Here is a 21,330-nt window from a genome sequence, read left to right as displayed (position 1 = left end):
GACCTTGCATTCTGTTTTCTCTCTTAAGCCCCACCTGATGCCCTCCAGATGTTTTGACTGCAACTCAGTTGGCACGTCTGTTTGGCAAAGGCTGCTTCAGCCTGCCAGGCCAACATCTGTCACTTGACAGGTGGTGGTCCTGCCTACCTGTCAGAGTTGACTTGCAGGGGTAGGTGAAGCTGACACCAGCAGGATTGCACCAGTGAAGGCTGCTGGTGGAGTGATGGGCATGGTTTGGGGGAAATGGCCTGGCAGGCCAAGATTGGCCAGAGGTTGCCCACCAATGATCTGGTCCAACACCCAGCTCAGTGCAAGACATTTGCAGTTACTGATGAGCACCCAGCCTCCAGCGAAGGAGAGCCAACCACTACCCAAGATGATTTTGTTCCACAACAGACAGCTCTTACCACTAAGAGGTTCCTCCAAATATTTAGCCAAAGCCTACTGCTTTGCCATTTCTATCCTTAAACTGCAATCCCTACAGCCGCTTACCTAGGAGTAATCACCACTGAACCCAATGGGACTGTGTAGACATAATCTGTTTTCATTTAAAAAGATTTCTGTTCCACCTTCTGAACAAAGCTTCCAAAGTAGTAAACATTTCAGATACAACAAATTAACACTAGAGCTAAAATAATAAGATAGAAGCACACACACACACACACACACACACACACACACACACACACAATAGAAGTAGTAATAAATAGGGGATGGAGTAAAAATTTGTTTGGATCACATTTTGAAGTGAACCAACCAAGCTTCTACAGAGATTGGAGCGCAGCTGCCAAACAGAGTCTTTGAATTTTCCTAAATGATTTCAGTTCAAAAATGCACACCAAAGAAGCCTATTTTATGGGGGCAAACGCATCGGAAAGCATTCAAAAATGTGTGTTTTAGATTAAGAATATACATGGTTCAAACGCAATTTCTTTCCCCTCATGCTTTTAGGGGGGGAATCTGTCCAAAAGAGATGGAACAAACTCACAACTGGGTGCATGTGAAACTGACAAAGTGGAAATGGGCTGAGCTGACCATCCTTAGCAATAAAAATAATCATCATCCACTAAAAGCTAAGGGAAATAACGTGTGTCTTCATATGGTGCTAAAAAGCTAGCGAAGCAGATACCAGACAAGTGTTTCTGGGGAGAGTACAGTGTTCCACCAGCAGGGGATGAAGCTCCTGAACCTGCAGAGCACAGTCTGGGAACCCCTGCTCCAAACAGGAGATTCATAGGAAGGAAACTGGGTGACAGGCAATCAGTGGCTACACTATGCACAGATTATGCCATGACCCTTTATAAATGCACATTTTCATTTTTTAAAAAACCTTATACCCGCAGCACCATCTGTATCCAGATTAAGAAGGAATGTGGAATGCTGAGATAGATGATACCACATCCTCCTCCACTAAACATGAACTTGAAACACTTCTCTCTGGTACTTTCCCAGCAACATTTAGCCAGAGATTGCCACAGTTGTGATGTGACAGCCGTCATGAGGGTGTCCAAAGGAGAAGGCACTAAGCAAGCATTTTCTCTTTGCTGGGTTAGGGCGAGAAAGCAAGAGGTTCACGAAGAGGAAACATCATCCCCAAGGCTGCATGAGTCAGTGGCAGGGCTGTGAAGAGGATCACTCCACCTCTGAGAACATGTTGCCTCTCTCCGTAGCTTCCTGCGCGATGGAATATTTGGGAGTCACCCAGAGCAGAACGATGCATCCAGCAGAAACCGTGGCAAATAGCCAGGTCTGCCTTATCAAGAAGCCAAGTGAATCTGCTGTTTAGGAAAACACATTCCAGAGCACTATGGCGGGGAGGAAGCACCCGGAAAGCCATGCTAATCTATTTTAAAGCACCAAAAGGTCTAATAGATCCCTTTCTGCCTTCTACATGCTCTTTCTGTAGAAGAGGGGACTTCGGCAGGTATCATGCTATTAAACATGCAAGAGCCCTATCTTCTTCTTTTTTGCATCTGGCCACACATACCTTTGATGCCCAGGTGCTGCTGAGGCCAATCAACAAGGTGGGGCTGTCTCCATCAAGTCTGTCTCATGAGCTTCATAGCCATTGACTTGGCTGGCTGACACAGTGCCAGCTCCCGACCTAGAGAGGGCTCTTTGTACCTTTAAATATGGTATTGAATATTCCACCAGCATAGATGGCTTCTCCTGTCATAGGAACATAGAAAACTGACTTATACTGAATCAGACCGTTGCTCCACCCAGCTCAGTATTGTCTACACCAGGGGTCAGCAAACTTATTCAGCAGGGGGCTGATCCACTGTCCCTCAGACCTTGTGGGGGGGCAGACTATATTTGGGGGCGGGAATAATGAATGAATTCCTATGCCCCACAAATAACCTAGAGATGCATTTTAAATAAAAGGACACATTCTACTCATGTAAAAACACGCTGATTCCCAGACCATCCACAGGCTGGATTTAGAAGGCTATTGGGCCAGATCTGGCCCTTGGGCCTTAGTTTGCCTACCCATGGTCTACACTGACTGGCAGTAGCTCTCCAGGGTTTCAGAGAAGGGATATTCCCAGCTCTACTTGAAGGTGCCCCCGACTGAACCACAGATCATTTGCATGCAAAGCAGATACTCTGCCACTGCCCCTTCCTACTGCAGGAGATTAATATTTCCACTGGTGCCCCAGCACCAATGTGATGTTCTATCAGCTGGAACATAAGAAGAGCCTCCATGATCAGGTGAAAGACCTATCTAGTTCAGCATCCTGGACTAGATCAATGCCTACAAGAAGGCCTAAACACACCAGCCCTCTCCCACCTTGTGATTCCAAGCAACTGGCTTTCTAAGGCATTTTGCCTCTGACAGTGGAGGTAGAAAGGAAGCACAAGAATCAGTAGTGGAGCTCAAGATTTGCATGCAGAAGGTTCCCAGTTTAATCCCTGGCATCTCCAGGCTGAGCTGGACACTTCTCTGAACCCCTGCACAACCACACTGGCATTGTGTTAATACTGAGTTCCTTGAACCAGCGTTTTGTGTTGGTATTATAAGGCAACGTCCTAGGTTCCTAAGAATGATGGCAACGCAAAAGCAGGAGGGAGCTTGCCGTCTTCTGCACAAGGAGCCCACTCACAATAGCAGGTACAGTGGTACCTCAGGTTACATACGCTTCAGGTTACAGACTCCGCTAACCCAGAAATAGTGCTTCAGGTTAAGAACTTTGCTTCAGGATAAGAACAGAAATCGGGCTCCGGCAGCGCGGCAGCAGCGGGAAGCCCCATTAGCTAAAGTGGTGCTTCAGGTTAAGAACAGTTTCAGGTTAAGAACGGACCTCCAGAATGAATTAAGTACTTAACCTGAGGTACCACTGTACAGTGGAACCTCAGCTGTCGAACGTAATCCATTCCGGAAGACCGTTCGACTTCCAAAACGTTCGACAACCAAGGCGCAATGGGTGGTCAGCAATTTCAATGGAAAAAATGAAGAAACACGTCTTGGAAGCCGTTGGACTTCTGAAGTGCGTTCGGAAATGGAAGCATTCACTTCCCGGTTTTCAGCATTCAGGTTCCGAATTGTTCAGCTTCCGAGACGCTCGAAAACCAAGGTTCCACTGTATTTGCACTATTACTTGTTTCATTTACATCCTGCATTACAGGAGGGTAGGTGTCAGTTAACATTAAGGAAAAGTTCATGAACGTATGGGCATTTTGGGTATAGAACTAATTACCTAGAAGGGAGGCCTTCAAGCAAAAGCAAATAGCCCTCTCTTGCTGGGGATGCTCTATTGGGGATGCTCTGGGGATTTCTTGCATCAAATCAGAGCAGGACTAGATGACAAATGTGGCTCCTCCCAGTTCTGTGATTATATCAGTTAAAGCAGGCATAGCCAGCGTGGTGCCCTCCAAATATTGTTGGACTGGAGCTCCCATCAACCCCAACAACTGGCTATGCTGGCTGGGAGCTGATGGGAGTTGAAGTCCAACAACGTCTGGGTGGTGCCATACTGGATACTCCTGAATTAAAGAGTCAAGATGGTTTTGCTCAGTGCTGCAGAATGGAGGCACTGGGCAACCTGGATACACACACACACACACACACACACACACACACACACACACACACACAGCTTACTCCAGGGGGCAGATTAAAGCTTTTGAGAACTTGGTCTGAAAGAATGCAAAATGCCTCCGCTGTAGCCCAGCACTGACTGGATGAAGACAATAAGCACCACAGCACACTTTGCATGCTGAAAATGCTACAGAAAAATAAACTGCCATACATTGTGCAGCTCCAGATACAGAAGCCCAAGGTTACACAATAGAGAGTAGATGAACATTCTTTTCCTTATTCCATTCAAATTTCTACTTGCCCACACTTCCCAGATGCCATTGAAAACCTTGAATAGGCAGAGGGATGTCTTGGGGAGGGGAGGGAATTGCGGGGGCTGCTTCGTATGCTGCTACATCTTGTACTTGGTGATTTCCTGAGTACAAACTGCATGTGCATGGTGGCGTTTCTGAATGGCTCACATATGTTTAAACAGAGGCTTCAACCCTGCAGAATATATGCCAGTGGGAAGGTGGGGAGGGGTGCAGATCATGAGGGTTTTCTAGGCAAAACCTTCCACTGAAACACGTGTGTGCTGTTAATAAAATGGCATAGTGGTGTTTGCTTGGCCGTCCATGTTAAGAACATAAGATGAGCCTGCTGGATCAGGCCAAAGGCGCATCCTGTTCTCACGGTGGCCAACAAGATGCTTATGGGAAGCCCACAAATCAGAAATAAGTGCAGCAGGCTCACGGCCTCTGACCATAGAAGGACAGCACAGCCATCCTGGCTAGCAACCATCAATAGCCTTGTCCTCCATGAATTTGTCTAATCCCTTGTTCAAGCCATTCAAGTTGGTGGCCATCACTGCCGCCTGGGAAAGTGAGTTCCATAGTTTAAAGTACAAGCGGCATGAAGAAGTTCTTTCTTTTATCTGAATCTTCCAGCTTTCAGCTTCATGGGATGCCCATGACTTCTAGTCTCATGCGAAAGGAAGGAAAAGTTTCCTTTCTCCACTTTCTCCACACACGGTGCATAATCTAATAAACTTACACTGTGTCACCTCTTACTCGCTTTTTCTCTATCAGGTTGTGTGCAGAAACTGATTCCATAGTATAATTCTGAAGTAGCTCTGTTAGATCAGACTCATCATTTAACCCACTGCTAAGTTTTAGGCTCCCAGATGCACTCATTTCACAGGATGGGTTCCAGCACAGGTGTGCTTGCTTCTTAAATCTCAAAATGTGGCCTCTTCCACATTATTAATGTTTGCATGCTCTCTTTATGTATTAAAATATATTTTTTCCTTCTTTTTCCAGGCAGCAAACAAGAAATCTTGTGGTGGCTTGTCCATTAGGATGATGAGCAACTGCCCCACCAACCTCTGTCTGCCCCTTCTTTTGAAGAGCCACTTTCCCCTTCCTTGGTCTCTGTGCTGCCCTTGTAAAATTCAGCAAGGAAGAGGATGGAGGCGGAACTAGGATTAGTTGCCTCTGTCTGTTGTGGGTTCTGGCTCCTCCCAATCAGGCTCTGGCTCCGCCTCCCTTGGCCTCCCTGCATTCTGCCCTGCCAGTACTAATGGGCACCAACCACCATTGTCAGAGGGCCCATGTGGACATGTGGGTGTGGCCAGAACTAAAAGGGGTGTGGCTCCCCCACCTCCACCAGGCTGCTTGGAGGGGAACAGATTGCATGAAGGAGGCTTCTGAAATTAGCGCAAGGACCAGAGGTTGATTCTCCAACCCTCAACCCACTCTAACACACAAGATTATCCTCCAACTGCTTTCACACATTTTCTGCAGTCCAGTCCAAAACTCTGGTCATCCCAAATGCACAGGCAACCCAAGAGTTCTATCATTCTGGGTATGCACAGCCAATGACTGTTGCCATGACAGTTAGTCATATACTTCCACATCTGGGGCAACCGACCTCCCAGTTACTAGAGACAGACTTTTAAAGTAAATCAGGCATGTCCAAAGTCCATTTTGGGGGCCTAATCCGGCCTGCTGGTCGATTTAATCTGGCCCCCGTTGCAGTATTTGGTCGCCCCTCATGCATGTTCACTTCATCAAATCTGGCCCTCTTTGAAAACAAGTTTGGGCACCCCAGAAGTAGACTGTGATCCAATACAGACAAACAACTTTTCAGCTCCTGAAGACACACCCATTTCAGCAAGCATTCCCCTGAAGTGAACTTGGGATTTTATAGTTTTGACTGCTTTCAATTGTTAAGCTCTTTTAAACTGTTTTATTGTGTATTTTAGTTAAGGGTGCTTTAAAATTATTGTGTACTTTAACTGTGGATTGGTTTTGCAGTTGTAACCCACTTAGGAGCTATATTATCATAAAAGTGGTACATAAATTAAACAACAATAATTATCCCCTTGTAACAACATAACTTGAATATTATGCTCCCCTATATCCTATCTGACAGTGCAATGAATTTTGGGGCACACTTGTCTTTTCAATCACAGTGCAGTTGCTTTAGAGCTAAGCCAAATATGTAGAACATAGCAAGCTGACATCTACCAGACCAAGACCATTGGTCCCTCTAGTGCAGCAAAGTCTACACTAGGGATGGGGAACATGTGGCTCACCAGATGTTGCTGAACTCCCAGCTCCCAACATCCCCATCCATTACTCACACTCTCTGGGGCTGAAATGACCTGAAGTCCTACAACAGATGGAGGACCACTTGAGAATTTTTCCTAGGCCTGCCTGGAGATGCTGCAGACTGAATGTTAGCTTCATCCCCAGCATCTCCAGGTATGGCTAGAAGAACACCTGTCTGGAGAGCTGCTGCCAGTGAGTATAGATCAGGGGTGGGAAACTTCAGGTCGGGGAGCCAAATGCAGCCCTTCAACCCTCTCTGTCTGGCCCTCAGGACTCCTCAGTCTACACCCACTTTCACGCCACACCCCTCACTCACCTTACATAGCTCAGTCAGTAGAGCATAAGACTTAATCTCTGGGTCGAGAGTTCGAGCCCCACGTTGGGCAAAAGATTCTTGCATGCAGGGAGTAAGCTAGATGACCCTTCCATCTCTACGATTCTTTGATTCTGTTATTCACACCCTGTGTGAATGTTTTTGCCTGGCTGCAACTCTGATAGTGCTTCTTGCTTCATTGGATGGAGGTTGTGTGAATGTGTGTCAAGTTAGTCATGTGTACAAATTTTGCATTCATTACTCCACCCACTTTTGCCACCAGCCTCGCCCAACAGTGACACACTTCCCAGGAGGGAATGTGGCCCTTTGGCTGAAAAAAAGTACGAACCTAGGACCAATGGCCTGACTCAGTGTGAAGCAGCTTGCCTTCTTCCGGTGCTCTCGCTACATTGCTGAGACCTTCTGCAGGCAAAGCATGTGCTCTCCCACTCAGCTGCAGCCCCTCCCTCGCAGGGACTGTCCTTCTGAAACCTGATAAAAATACTCTCTCCGCAAAGTGACCCAGAGGAAGGCGCACATGCGAGCGAGCGCACACACAGAGGAAAGAGAAATGTTCATTTCTGTGCAGGAGTAGTCATAGTAACCCTTTCCCCATAAACCCTATCACCTCCCCCCAGCTCAACCTCTGGCTGAGAAAAGCAGGACTTCCGCCGGAAGGAGGTGCCAATTCCCGGATCTGTGAGTGCTGGAGGAGAGGCGGAAACTGTTGGTCACATTCTGGGAGAAACCCCCAGTTTTGGGAAGCAGACAGGCAATTTTTCCCTCATTTTTTCTTTTAAAAGAAGAACAATGCAGGAGAGAAACCAAGGACACAAGTGGGGTGGGCCATTCCAAGAGAGAAGGAAACAAGCTGTTTCCCTCAGCGGCTCTCTCGCCATAACTCTGAGCCTCCGGAATGTGTGCTGAGGCCTGGTCGCCATGCGCATGGTTAGAAGGGGGAAGCCTGGCAGTAGGGCAGTGCTGGGGAACCCGGGTCTGTGGGTCAAGTGCACCTTCCAGGTCTATCTAACCCTCAGGACTCTCCCCAGGCCACTTCACCCACCCATCCGCCCTGCCTCAGCCCTCAACAATCCTGCGCCACACCTTCCTTGAGTGCTTTTACCTGCCTCTTGCTTGCCCAGATGGGCAACAGAGAGGGGTGCATGAATGTGTGTAAAAAGTCAGCCTATGGTACTAGGGCTGTCTTAACCATATGCGGCACCAGGGTGCAAAGATCCACCCAGTAGCCCCCCAGGTTGCCCAGTGCCAGGCATGCAGGAGGGCGGAGCCAGCCAGCCACCTCAGTGTCTCGCTGGCTCGGTCGCCCCCAAACTCGCAGCACAGAACTGCCTGCAGCAAAAGAGCCAGTCGCAGCACTCAACTCTCAGGCCCCAGACTCTCAGCCTGGTGCCCCTGAGAGCCTGGCGCCCAGATGCCCTGCGCCCCTGACACCTATGGGTAAGACGGCCCTGTATGGTACATAGCTAACAACCACATTCAATCTTCACGCCCACATTTGCCTCTGGCCCCGTCCACCGCTGCTGACATCTTGCGGCCTCCAGGAGGTTGCCTAGCACGAAATGCGGTCCTCAGAATGAAAAAGTGGTTCCCCTGTCCCTGAGTCTGGAAGATTTTAGGCAGGGGTGAAACTAAGCTTTGTTTAACCCGAGTCAAAGACCCAGTTTGGCACACACCCCCATGTGCATTTGCGTGCACACACAGAGGCTGGGAGGCTCCATAGTGCCCCTCTGGAGGTTTCACGCAGGGCAAAAAACCTGGCTAGCCCACCCCACCCCCGTACCTACAGCTCTGCTTTAGGGCAGAAGTGCGGAGCCCCACTCCGCAGGAGGGCACCCAGAAAGACAGCTGGCTTGCTACATTTTGTAATGTAGCAAGAGGGAGGCATGCTTTGCAAAAGACCACCAAGTCCGTAACCCAAGAGGACCGAAGTTCACTGGTGGGGAATCAGGGATCCTGCGAGGATGCCGTGACTGCGACTCCTGCGTGGCACAACTTCTCTTAAGGCGACATTGCCCACGCTCTCTTCACAACATGAGCGAAGAGGGGGCGGGGCTTGGGAAGAATCTTATCAATGGCCAGAGAGCTGGCAGGGGGGTGGGGGAGAAAAGATGGCTTAATTCTACACCTCTCTCAACATCCGATCTGGCAGATAAGCGGACACGGGGGAGGGAAGAGCCGGAGAGGAAAGGGAATTAGGAAAGCATGATCTAAATAGCTCCGGCCGGGGCAAGAAACGCGAGACTGGAGCGGGCAAGGAGAAAGGCAAGCAGGTGGTCCACAGGTGTCTGGTCCAGCGTCAGAAGGGATCCTCGTAGGTCGCCGGCCTTACAACGGTGGGGGGAGGCGGCGGAGGCGGAGGACACTCCTACGCTACGCACGCACATATACACAAACCGCTTCTCCCCCTGCAGGGCTGAAGCAGCCGGCAACTCACCCCCTTGGCTGTTTGCTGCCGAGCCTTTTGTTGCTTGCTGTGAGGAGCGGCTGGCAAGGGAAGGATTTATGGCCCAGGCGTCCCCAGGGAGGAGAAGGCGGCCGGGGGCGAGGGGGCGTCAGTAGAAAGAGAAAACGCCCCCCCTCCCCCCAGTATCCGATTCTGGCCCCGATCTTGGGGCGGGTATCACAAAAGGAGCTTATTGATGCCTCACTCCAGCTGCTGAAATTGGAGGCGGGGGAGAGAGAGGAGAGGACAGTGGTTGCTTCTTTTTGCCTGCACATCCTTGCACGAAACGGGGATGGGTGGGAGGAGGAAACACAGCTGGGGGGGGGGGCGGAGAGACAAAGGTACATCAACCTGTGCCCATCAAACACACCTCCTTCTCTCCGGCCCTCTCTCTTCCTTCTCCTCCCCACCTTCGGCTTGCGCAGTGTGGTTTACCAGGGAGGCAGCGAGGGCTCCGGAGAGCGTTACAGCTCCCCATCCATCTTCTCCTCCTCCTCCTCCCACTGACACCACCACACTGCAGTTCCGGGAACGGTGCTGGACCCCGAGAACACCCCCTTCCTCCCCGCCCAATACTCCGGGGGAAGTCACTCCCCTGAGCACCCACACATGCCACCCTCCTCCCCAAACGCTTTCGTACATTTGCCGCCCCCACTAGCCACTCTTCGCCCCCCGATCATTTATTTAGGGACGCGTTTCCTCGCCCCCCAGTCTCCAGCTTCCGCGGCCTGGGCTGCTCTTCTTCTCTTCCTCCTCCTCCTCCTTCCCTCGATGCAGGAACAAGCCACGGAGATGGCGAAGCTGCTACAGGAAGGCGAGCAGACCCCCTGTTCTGTCTTTCATACACACACACACACACACACACACACACCACACACACACACACACATATATATACATATATATATATATATATACACATACATATATACGGGAGGGAGGGGGATCCTTTCTCGGCGCAGAGATCCTAAGCCCCTGACCCCCAACTCCGAGCGCGCATCCACAAAGCCGCGCACCCGCCTCGCCACTCAGCTTCGAACAGCACCGGAGATCGAGAGCTCGCCTTACCTGGAACTGCTTCGCCCTCTCGTCCAGCTTGCTCGCCCGCTACGGGTCCCTCTTTGCCCCACTGGCAGGACCAGCGCTGGGGTCGCTTCGCTTTTCCTCCCGGCGCTTCCTCTGCTGGGGTTGCTCCTTCCCTTCCCTAAAAGCGCAGGGAAAGTGGGCTTGGACCAGCCAGAGTACTTCCTGAGCGCGCAGGCATGTGTGTGCGTGCGTGTGTATCTGTATATTCCCCGGACTGACCCTTCAGCTGGTGTAATGCCACGAACAGAAAAGCACCTCCTCCGTTTCCCCACCTTCCTTCTCTCTGCCCTCCCCTTTCTCGCCGAACAGAAGCTCATTGTAGGAAAGTGGGGGGAGCAGTTCTCTAGCTCGAGCGCCTCTGCTCCAGCGCCACCGCCCCCAATCAGCTGTCAGGGCGGGACCCCCGACTCGCCAGGTCCCACCCATTCATTGATTGCCGGCTTGTTGCTTTCTGGAGGAGGGAAGGAACGGCCAATCAAGGGCTTCTCTCATGGGTGGTTTGTTTTTTTAAAAAAAGGCATGTCATGTTGGTTCAGAAGAGGAAACGTTCCTCCTTTAAAATTATTCTTAGTCTTATTCACTGCCTAACGGTGGGCGAGTGCAGATCCCCATCCTTAGAAGAGCACTTTCGGAATAACTACCTGTGTTCCTACTCTGGAAAAGCCCTAGAACATTTTTTTTCTGGAGAGGCCTGATCAATGTGAGTTAGGCAATAACTAAAGCACATTGACACCCTATATTTCCCCTAAAGGGGACACATGATTTCCCCTAAAGAATCCTAGGACCTGTAGTTTACCCTCAACAGAGCTACAATTCCCAGCACCCTGAACAAACTACTGTTCCCAGGATTCTTTTGATGGCGGGGAACCCATGTGCTTTAAATGTATGTTGGGGGTGTGGTCTGAGCCCTCTGCTTCTCATAGGCCCTCATCACAGAATCTATTGTAGTTTCTTTTGCTGTACAAGGGGACATTCACACCTTATCTTTAATTCTTTGGCTTTCCCCAAAGAATGCTGGGAGCTGTAGTTTGTTAAAGGTGCTGAGAGTCGTTTAGGATTTCTGTTTCCAGTTCCCAAAGTGGTTTAAACAATCCCTCCTCACAGGGAATTCTGGCAACTGGAGCTCTGTGAGAGGAATAAAGGTCTCCTAACAGCTCTCAGCAAATGACAACTCCCAGGGTTCTTGGGGATGATGGGAGTTGTAGTCCAAAAACAGCTGGAGACGCATCTTTGGGAAACCCTGTTATAAATCATATATGTCAATAAGGTATGTCAAATGTGTTTTAAGGTGAGAACAAAAAACCTGCAGTAGGGATAGGGTAGTTGGTAGAGCCCGAGAATCTCAGAGCTGTGGGTTCAAGCCCCACGCTGGGCAAAAGATTCCTGCATTGCAAGAGATTGGACTAGATGACCCTCATGGTCCCTTCCAATGACAATTCTATGAACCTGTGGCTCACCAGATGCTGCTGGACTTCAACTCCCATCAGCCCACCCAGCATGGCCGATGGTCAGGCATGATGGGAGCTATAGTCCAGCAACATCTGGAGGGCTGCAGGTTCCCCATCCCCACATTGGAGCTATTGACCAAAGACTTGCAGGGCTGTTCTTTCGTGGTATTAGCATATAGTTCCAAACCTCACCCATGGTCCGTGCTTTTTTTCTGGAGGTATGCCGGGGTATGCATACCCCTAAACATTTTTTTGGGGGGGGGAAGCACTGCCTATGGTGCATAGTAACTTCTCTCAGTAATCCTCAGAGCAAGCAATGCTGGGGGCTGTTCATTCTGCACATCCATACAAGTACAAAATCTAGTATTGAACAAGAAGTGTAGCATTCTTAAGCTCCCTATGTCCAGACCTCCCCCCTTTGAAATAGGAAGTTTCTAGTACTCTTAGGGCATGTTCATGACAGCTTCCCATATTTTCAGTTCAGTGCATTAGACCACCTTCAAAAGAGCAAAGAACCCACACAAGTGACGCTGACACAAAACCTCACACATACACTAAGTAGAAAAATAAAGCATTGCCACCTGACCCAGCCCTCCCTCCCCCTCTTTCCTTCCTAACCTAACACTGTATGTAACACTAATGTCTCGCAACAAATGAAACTGACCTCTAGAAAATGCAACTTGAGAAAAGAGACAATGCATGTATTTTTGTAAACTAGGAAATCAGAGAGAGAGAGAGAGCGCAAAGAACCCTGTACCCCGGTCCAAGTGTGCTCCACAACATCACGATTCCTCCAGGGTAATTGTGCAAGGAATTAATACAGAGTGAGCCTGGGTGACATAAGATTTGCAGGTCATAGAGTGCACAGACAACTTCAGTTAAATGATATTAAATAATATTGCCTGTAGTCTAAGAGAAAAGCTTGCAACTGTGTGCAAAATTTCTGGTGAAAGCTTAGCAGGCAGGAGAGAGGATGACAGTGGGCAGACTTCCAGTAGACTTGGGTGGAGCTTAAATGCCCTGCCTAGCTCACAAATGCAAAGTTCTCCATCATTACTTCCCTTTACTACTTCCTTTATAAATTCTATACCTTCTTTGTTGGCTTTACAAATCCAAACTCTTCAAAAGTGTGCATTTTAGAAGCACAATGCCCTTGTCAAAGCATGCCAAATATGTGGAAATTGACACATTTTCCATAAGTTATTCTTATGCAGAATTCATAGAATTGGAGAGTGGGAAGGGACCTTGGGTGGTCATATAGCCAGTGGGGCTAGGTGCCCATTGGGACTTGCTAAGGCGGAAGCCTGGGAGACCAACAGGAGGCGGAGCCAGAGCCAATGACAGGCAGAAAAGCAAGGAGACATCAGAGTGGTTTAACACTCCACCCGTCTTCTGGGCTTGGTAGCTCTGTGAGGGGAATAGGGGTCTCCTAACAACTCTCAGCACCCTTAACAAACTGCAGCTCCAGTGAGTGTTTAAAGTGGTATGATACTGCTTTAAAGGTAGAGTGCAAATGAGGTCCAAGTTGGTTGCCTTCACAGCCTCTTATGGGAGCGAACGCCATAGTTTATCATTGCACTATGTAAAGGAACAGAGGAAGCAGCCATGTACCAGATCAGACCACTGCTCCATCTTGCTCAGTATTGGGCTCATTCACACTTACCTTTAAAGTGCCATGTCAGAGCACTTTCCCTACAAAAACCTACTCTTTAGTGCTGAATTGGAACAAATGGCAATTTGGGTTTTCTGTGGATGGCCATTTGCTCTGATTCGGTGGTAAAGAGCAGGTTTTCACCGGAAAAGAGGTGAGGCAAAAAAGAAAAAAAGCACTCGGACACAGTGCTTTAAAGCACAGACCTTTGCACAAGAGGAAAGGTCCCAGCTAAAGGGGGGCATAAGCAAAAGAGAGTGGTCCTTGCCCCAAGGCATTTACAATCCAAAGGCTGACTGGAAGTTAAAGAACAAAATGAGGGGAGGAAAGGAAGTGAAGGATTGATGTCAAATCTCATTTTTTTAAAACTGTCATGCAAGGCAGTGTGTGCATGACATCATGCATGCAACACGCAGTGTGACCTGTGATGTCATGTGTGTGATGTGTGATGCATGTGCAACACTGGGAGGAGGTACATTGTCCGGAGGAGGCCTTGCCCAGCACCCTGCACCTTTAGTGGCCGTGGTTCCTCCCCCTGTGCTTGGCTTGGCAGTTCAGCCTCCTCCATCCCCCTCAATATTCGGGGAGAGGCTGAGCCCGCCTGCTGCCACATGAAGGGCAGTGGGGTGGAGCATCTGCCTTGTTGCAAGAAGGGCTTTTACACTTGCCAGAAGTTTGGCTCTGCCCTCGCCGGTCTTGGAACGAGCCTTTAAAAAAGTCCCATATGACCAGAGAATTTGCACCTGTCCATTGGGGGCTATAGGAAGCCCCGAACACACAGAGAAACCATTGACCCCCTGCTGGTGAGGCTTGCTGACCTCCCAGTAAAGCAAAAATTCGATCTTCTCCTGTTAGGCAAAGATCACAAGACGATGCCAGATTCTGTGCACAGATCTGTAGGCGCAGACCATCCCCCTTTTCAATCTAGTTTGTTAAGAAAACTCCCAAACTCGGATCCACGGGTGTCTCTGAGTCATTTCTCTTAAAGTCTTTATGTATTTATATGCCTACCACATTTTTTAACTTAAAACCCATTGTTGTATATTGTTTTAAATGTTTGTTTTGCTTTGGGGATTGTAGTTCCATTTGTGTTTCACAAGCTGGTCTCTGACCGTAATAAATTTCATTTCCATCTGCCTGCCAGGTTCAATCCCCAGCATCTCCAGGTGGGGCTGAGAATGTCCCCATCTGAAACCCTGGAGAGCTGCTGCCAGTCAGGGTAGGCAATACTGAGCTAGATTGCCCAGTGCTCTGACTCAGTTTAAGGCAGGCTTCCTCGGTTCCTATATGCGAAGCTCTTAACAGCTGGGAGTTTGTTCATTTCAACCCACGCAGAATGTGGGACATGTAGAGGGATTCTCATCCCTGGGGAAGGATGCCAAATGGGGGAGAACTCTGAGCCATGGGTGTAGCCAGGATTTTTTTTTGGGGGGGGCAGGCATTTTGTTAGGGGGGGAACAGAACCTCAGTTAATTACGTATTTTTATTTATTTTTATTGATTTAGGGGGGCAGCTGCCCCCCCCCCAGCTACGCCCATGCTCTGAGCTGGTGCACAGCTCCAATTTTATCCTAAATGGTGATCTGAGTCCTGTGGTTGCCCGCCCACCTCCCTCAAGACTGGCTGCGAACACAGAAATAAACTGTTACTGATTTAGGCAGGCAAAGCAGAATGGAGCAGCTTTGCAAAGGGAAATGAGTGGGAAGAGAGGATTCGAGAGGTGGAGGTGAGAAGCTGAAATGCCACTGCTCCCCTTGTCATCTGTCAGTGTGAGAGGCAAGGAAAAGCGTTCCCCCCCCCCCCCGCTATTTAAAAAACAAACAAACCCAATAGGTATAACTATTGACTATAATACTATGCGGTTGTTTTTTAAATGGAGAACTGCCACAAAGGTAAGAGAATACAAATGGGACCTGCAACAAAATGTTGCAGTGTAGCAAACCAACTGCGCCCTCTCCAGGGACACTCCATTCTACCCCATCCCTGCCCCCCAACACCTCCCCACTTTCCCATTTCCTCTTCCAACAGTCAGCTAGCATTCCACGACATGCTCACTCCTCATTGGACTGTTTCAGGGACCCTGTCACTGCCATGCCTCCCACCCCCGCGCAATAAAAAAAGCTATAGGAACAAAGGAAACTTCCTTGTCCTGAGTCAGATCATTAGCCTATCTAGGGGAGCGTTGTCTACTCTGACTGACAACAGCTCTGCGGGTTTTCAGATATGGGACAATCCCAGTCCTACGTGAAGATGCTGGGGGATTGAACCGGGTACCTCCTGCAGCCTCTCACCTACACATGGGTGCATAGGAAGGTGCCTTAAAGGTAAAGGTAAAGGGACCCCTGACCGTTAGGTCCAGTCGTGGCCAACTCTGGGGTTGCGGCGCTCATCTCACTTTATTGGCCGAGGGAGCCGGCGTACAGCTTCCGGGTCATGTGGCCAGCATGACTAAGCCGCTTCTGGCAAACCAGAGCAGTGCACAGAAATGCCGTTTACCTTCCCGCCGGAGCGGTATCTATTTATCTACTTGCACTTTGACGTGCTTTCGAACTGCTAGGTTGGCAGGAGCTGGGACCGAGCAATGGGAGCTCACCCTGTCACGGGGATTCGAACCGCCAACCTTCTGATCGGCAAGCCCTAGGCTCTGTGGTTTAACCCACAGTGCCACCTGCGTCCCTATAAGAAGGTGCTTTCTGCGGAGTCAATTCAATGGTCCATCGAGCTCATGATGGTCTCCACTTCATGACAGCCATTCTCCAGGTTTCCAGGCAGGGGCCGCTACCTGGGGATGTTGGGGATTGAAAGCCAGGGTCCTTGCCTGAGCCTACAAATACCTCCCTCTGGCACCTGAGTGGAGATACATAAGGAGCAGTTCTTGGAGAACTGAGTTCAGTATTAGCATTTGACATAGAATCATAGAATTCTAGAGTTACCAGCCTTTCTCAACCTGTGGGTCCCCAGATGTTGTTGAACTACAACTCCCACCACCCCTAGCTAGCAAGGCCAGAGCTCAGGGATGATGGGAGTTGTAGTCCAACAACATCTGGGGACCCATAGGTTGAGAACTGTGTAACATGCAGCTGTCCCAAATGGGGATTGAACTCTTTAGGGGCCCTCCATGTTGGAAGAACTTGCTGGAGTCGTCCCTGGAGTGGTCAGAGAAGGAGATGGAATCACCACCACTGCAGTCCTCAAGAACAGGAGTGGCAAAAGATTTGGGTTCAAGCTGAAGGGTGATGTCATAGTATGCATCTGAAAAGCTGGAACTGATGGCCGACTTGTGCGCCTGGGAGTAAACAATCCCTGAAACTCTTTTTTTTTTTATGAACAGCTGTGGTCAGGGTGTGGTCCAGGAGGCTGTGGGATGGGTTTTCATGAGTAGGAAAGGATATATTAATTGCAATTTATCTTTCCAGGCATCCACGTGTGTAGATTAAATACAGTTTCAAACTCCCATCCTTGGCAGTAAAATTAAAAGCAGTTTTGAGCAAGTCTAGATATGAAGTAAGCTGGCTCCCCTTTCTTATACCACTTAATAAAGAATCAGGCAACAACTTTCAAGTAAGTTTAAAAAATAGATTTACTTACTTTATAATCATGAATGGGATCATAGCAATACCAGCAGTTAACAGTATAACTAGCTTTAGGCATGTGCCTAAAAGTGGGGGGAACAGAAGCATGTCTGCATCCAACGCTGGACAAAGGAAGTAGGAGAGAGAGGAACAGGAAATGCTGTAAGTTCCTTCCTCTCCTGGAGAGGAGGGGAAGTGACATCACATCAAGCCCTCTCTACCAATTGTATTTCTATGGTCTGAGTATCTGCCCATCAGCAATACTGCTCTGTGGTATTAGCCCCTTTTCATACAGTACCAACTAGCAAGAACATGCATTTGTTAGGTTTGGTTGCTAGTCTCCTACAGAGGCCAGAGTAGATATTCCTCCTGAGTCTTCTACTCGCTGGAAACAGCACAGGGCTCTGACTCTTTGCTCCTATCTCTTGCTGAACCCTTTGAGATATTGAGCATGAACTGTTTCCTGACGTTGCTTTTGGATTATGTTTGGACCTAGACTGATTCGCTGTGCTTGACTTTGGATGGCTTGAACTCTGCTGCACCAGCAACCCTGCCTGCATTGGTGAGTATTTTTGTGAGTGGTTTAGACCTCCTGCAACCTGAAGGTACCCACTGCCACTGGCATGCGATACCAGCCAATCAGGTTATGGAATTAAAGTTGACCTGGCTCTCTTGCACTACAAACCCACGTCCTCCCAAAACTGCACTTCTTGTGATAAGGAATATAGCCTCCCCACAAAGAAATTGGAATGAATGCTCAATCTGCTGACATCATCTAACATCTTGCAAAGAAACCATGGCAGATACTCAATAAACAGGTCATCCGGAAGCAACATGAATGGAGAAACTGACAACTGGGAGTGGGAGAAGAAACTAAAAACTTGCTCTTGAATTGAGAGCCACTGGGGCTGCAATGCAAGAACTCTTAGCTCTGCATATAAGTGCCTTGGGTGGTGAGTCACCACCAAGAATACAGAATTTTCCTTTTCGTAGTGTTCCTGGTTTCTGGACTGCCCTCACCCACCCAGGTTAGCTATTAGCTCCTCTGAGGCAGGAAGAGCTATAAAAGACTTCCTATTTAGAACAGGACGTGGTCTTGGCAACAATGGACTTCCTGGCTCTGCTCTCCATCATTGACTTCCTCCTCCTTGTTGAAATCTGCAAAGGCAATGCTAAAAATGAGGAGGTGGCTGTCAGGGCTGCCCCCTAGACAGGCAGGTAGGGGCAGGCTGATCTTGGTGGGGCAGTGCCCCACTGGTCCAAATGGGCTGGCCTCCCCAGAATCTGGGAGCATCTTCATGCATGGCAAATGCTCTACTGCTGAACTGCTGCCCTTCCCCCAAAGAGAATGGGCACCTTCCAATTAGAAAAGAGCCACAGATTATTCTGTAACAAGCATGATTAGCTGTTGGAACAGGCTGCTAATGGAGGAGGTACCTTCCAAGGCACTAAACAGCTTAAAGAAACCATTGCAAAATCCCAGGGGGGGAATCAAAGGGAGCAAAACTGTTTCCCAGTCTATAAAAGGAGCCAGGCAGCGCATGCATGCTCAAATTATGCTTGGAGATGCGCTCCTGCAATGTCAGCGGAATGGCCTTTTCATCTGCTGCCGCTTCTGCCCAGGGAGTAGGATAGGCACTGCAGGAAAAGAGGATTTGCATCACCAACAAAAAGAGGACACTAAGCTGCCTTATATTCTGTCAGGCCACTGGTCCATCTGGCTCAGTCTTGTCTACTCTGACTGGCAGTGGCTCTCTGGGGTTTCAAGCAGTAGCTTTTCTTAGCCACACCAGGAGATGCTGGGGATCAAATGTGGGACCTTTTGGATTTAAAGCAAAACCAAGCAGCAAGAAAATGGCACGGTTTGGTTTTCATCTCGTAGCCCAACTTTTGTTGCATCCACAGATCTGTGCCCAGGCCACTACACCTCTTACAAAAACTGTGATCTGGTGCTTTAATATGAGATATGGTATATGTTCAGTTGCAGTTTTATATAAGGAACTTTGAATCTACACCAGAGGCTCTATGTTGGACTTAAAACTCATTTGGGAGGGAAATATAGGCGGTCATATGGGTGATTGTGTCTGGAATGTAATATAGTCTGGTTGCCTGATCTTTGCCCATGTTGGGGAAACCACATGTGAGCTTTTTCATAGGTGGAACAGGATTCCCAGTGCAAATGTCACAGGTAATATTTAACATGGTCTCCCACCTGCTGGCAAGACTGTATTGCAGCAATGCATACAAACCTGAGTATAAAAATGCTGCTGAATTTTCATGAACACTTTAAAAAATAAAAAATAAAAAACCCACACGTTAAAGTCGAAATGTGGACAACTGAAGTTAAAAATGGAAAAATGAGAAACTGAAAGTGATGGATTTGCCCATCCCTGCCTGTACCACAAACTTGGTCTGTAGCACCCTCTGCTGCTCATTGTAGAATAGTTCAATACACCCCTGTTTTGTTATACAATCTATAATACCCCAACACCCCGCAAACATCCTTTTCATTGTACATTCTTGATGGTTTGTGCTCATGATGGTTTGGGGGCAGTTACATGCCACCCAACTGTTTGCACCAGCAAAAGTTTCAGGGGGACATATAGATTCATTTCCCATCAATGCCTGTCCCATAACCTCCTACTGAATTCTGCAACTTTTTATACCACTAGTGTTCCAGGGTTTCTTTCAGTGATAAAAAGGTAAAGGGACCCCTGACCATTAGGTCCAGTAGTGGACAACTCTGGGGTTGCGGCGCTCATCTCGCTTTATTGGCCGCTTCTGGCGAACCAGAGCAGCGCACAGGAACGCCGTTTACCTTCCCGCCGGAGCAGTACCTATTTATCTACTTGCACTTTGACGTGCTTTCGAACTGCTAGGTTGGCAGGAGCAGGGACCGAGCAACGGGAGCTCACCCCGTCGCGGGGATTCGAACCGCTGATAGCTGGTGGCAACTGGGACAGGTAGGGCAGAAAGCAGTGAGACCAACAGCAGGTGGAGCCAGAGCCAATGACAGGTAGAGCCAACTACAGGTACCCATCCTCCTCCTTGCTGAGTTGTACAAGAGCAACACCAAGACTCGGGGAGGAAACTGACATGCTGTGCTACCCCTCCGGAGTTGCTGTCTACAAGAAGGCAAGCAGGTCGGAGGGATTGGCTGAGGGAGGCCTGATGTTGGTGGAGCAGTGCCCCATTTGGCCTAATAGACCAATTGCCTCTGGTTCCTTCTGTGTTGCTTGAGAGATAACTAGCCTCATAATAACCAACATCCTTAAGTCTAACTAATGCATGAAGGGGTTAAGTTCAAAGAGTGAGCTGTCCCATCAGGCTTAGCTCACCTTGGGAGGGACTAGGTAATTAAGCCTCTGTTCCCCCCAGTCTACCTGAGAAGCTCAGTATGCGAGGAAGTCTTTGCTGGTTGCTGCAGCTCAAACCACATGGCTCTCACAAGCCATCCTTGAGTTCTATAGGAAATAATTTAGGAACTTTACCACTGTAACTAAGCCAAATTTTACTGCCCGTAACACTTTTTCTCAGTGCTATATGGAAAATCACATGAACCTGACCTTTGGAGAGTTTGTAAGTAAACCATTTTTAACTTACCAGATGTATGGGTGTGCCCCCCCCCATGCCAGGGGAACAGGGAAGTTTTGGAACTCTCAGTTTTGAAGGTCTAACAGCCTATATTTCCACACTTTGTTTTGCTGCATATTTTGTGACTTTAAATCTCTGCTGGGGTTTTCACCAAAGAGTACTTTCTCCATCCCTGGGTATTGGCACCCAGGAATTCTCTTTTCATATATAATTATTTTTCCTTGCACCATCGCTGCTTTTGTTGTGCTGTGTTGCAGGAGTGCCCCTCCAGGTGGCAATAGCGCAGTAGCATTGGGGAAGCACTGCAGAAAGTGGAAGGATGTGTGGACAGTCCAGTATGAATACACCCACTAATGCAATATTATTGCATCAGTCACATGCTGCAGAATGTACACATACAAATCCCTTGTGTAACAAATTGCTGTAATCTAAACTGGAGGTGATGAGATTGTGGGGAGGACAGTGCCCAGGCTGTCTCTGTCCAATATATAAAGACCTGGGATACAGCATACCCTTTTTGATGGCCCAGCACAGGATGCACAAGGATGGGGATAGCCATGTATCTAGCAGCCT

The 21,330-nt window shown here is 48.7% G+C and overlaps 1 protein-coding gene across 3 annotated transcripts in view; it reads right to left on the bottom strand.

The window, feature by feature from the left end:
• The window catches only part of FGR (FGR proto-oncogene, Src family tyrosine kinase), a 53,617-nt gene extending 42,787 nt beyond the window's left edge, over positions 1 to 10,830 (bottom strand). For 2 of the 3 annotated variants that reach the window (XM_028738693.2, XM_028738695.2), the window contains exon 1: positions 10,476 to 10,827. The gene's annotated coding sequence lies outside the window, so the exon portion shown is untranslated. Of the gene's footprint in view, positions 1 to 10,475 lie in introns of all 3 variants that reach the window. The other variant, XM_028738694.2, reaches the window with a different exon arrangement.
• Between the last annotated feature and the right edge of the window lie 10,500 nt (positions 10,831 to 21,330).

This window comes from Podarcis muralis, chromosome 7, assembly GCF_964188315.1.
Source record: "Podarcis muralis chromosome 7, rPodMur119.hap1.1, whole genome shotgun sequence".
In the NCBI taxonomy this organism is placed as follows: Eukaryota; Metazoa; Chordata; class Lepidosauria; order Squamata; family Lacertidae; genus Podarcis; species Podarcis muralis.
This window is presented reverse-complemented; position numbering and strand designations above follow the sequence as displayed.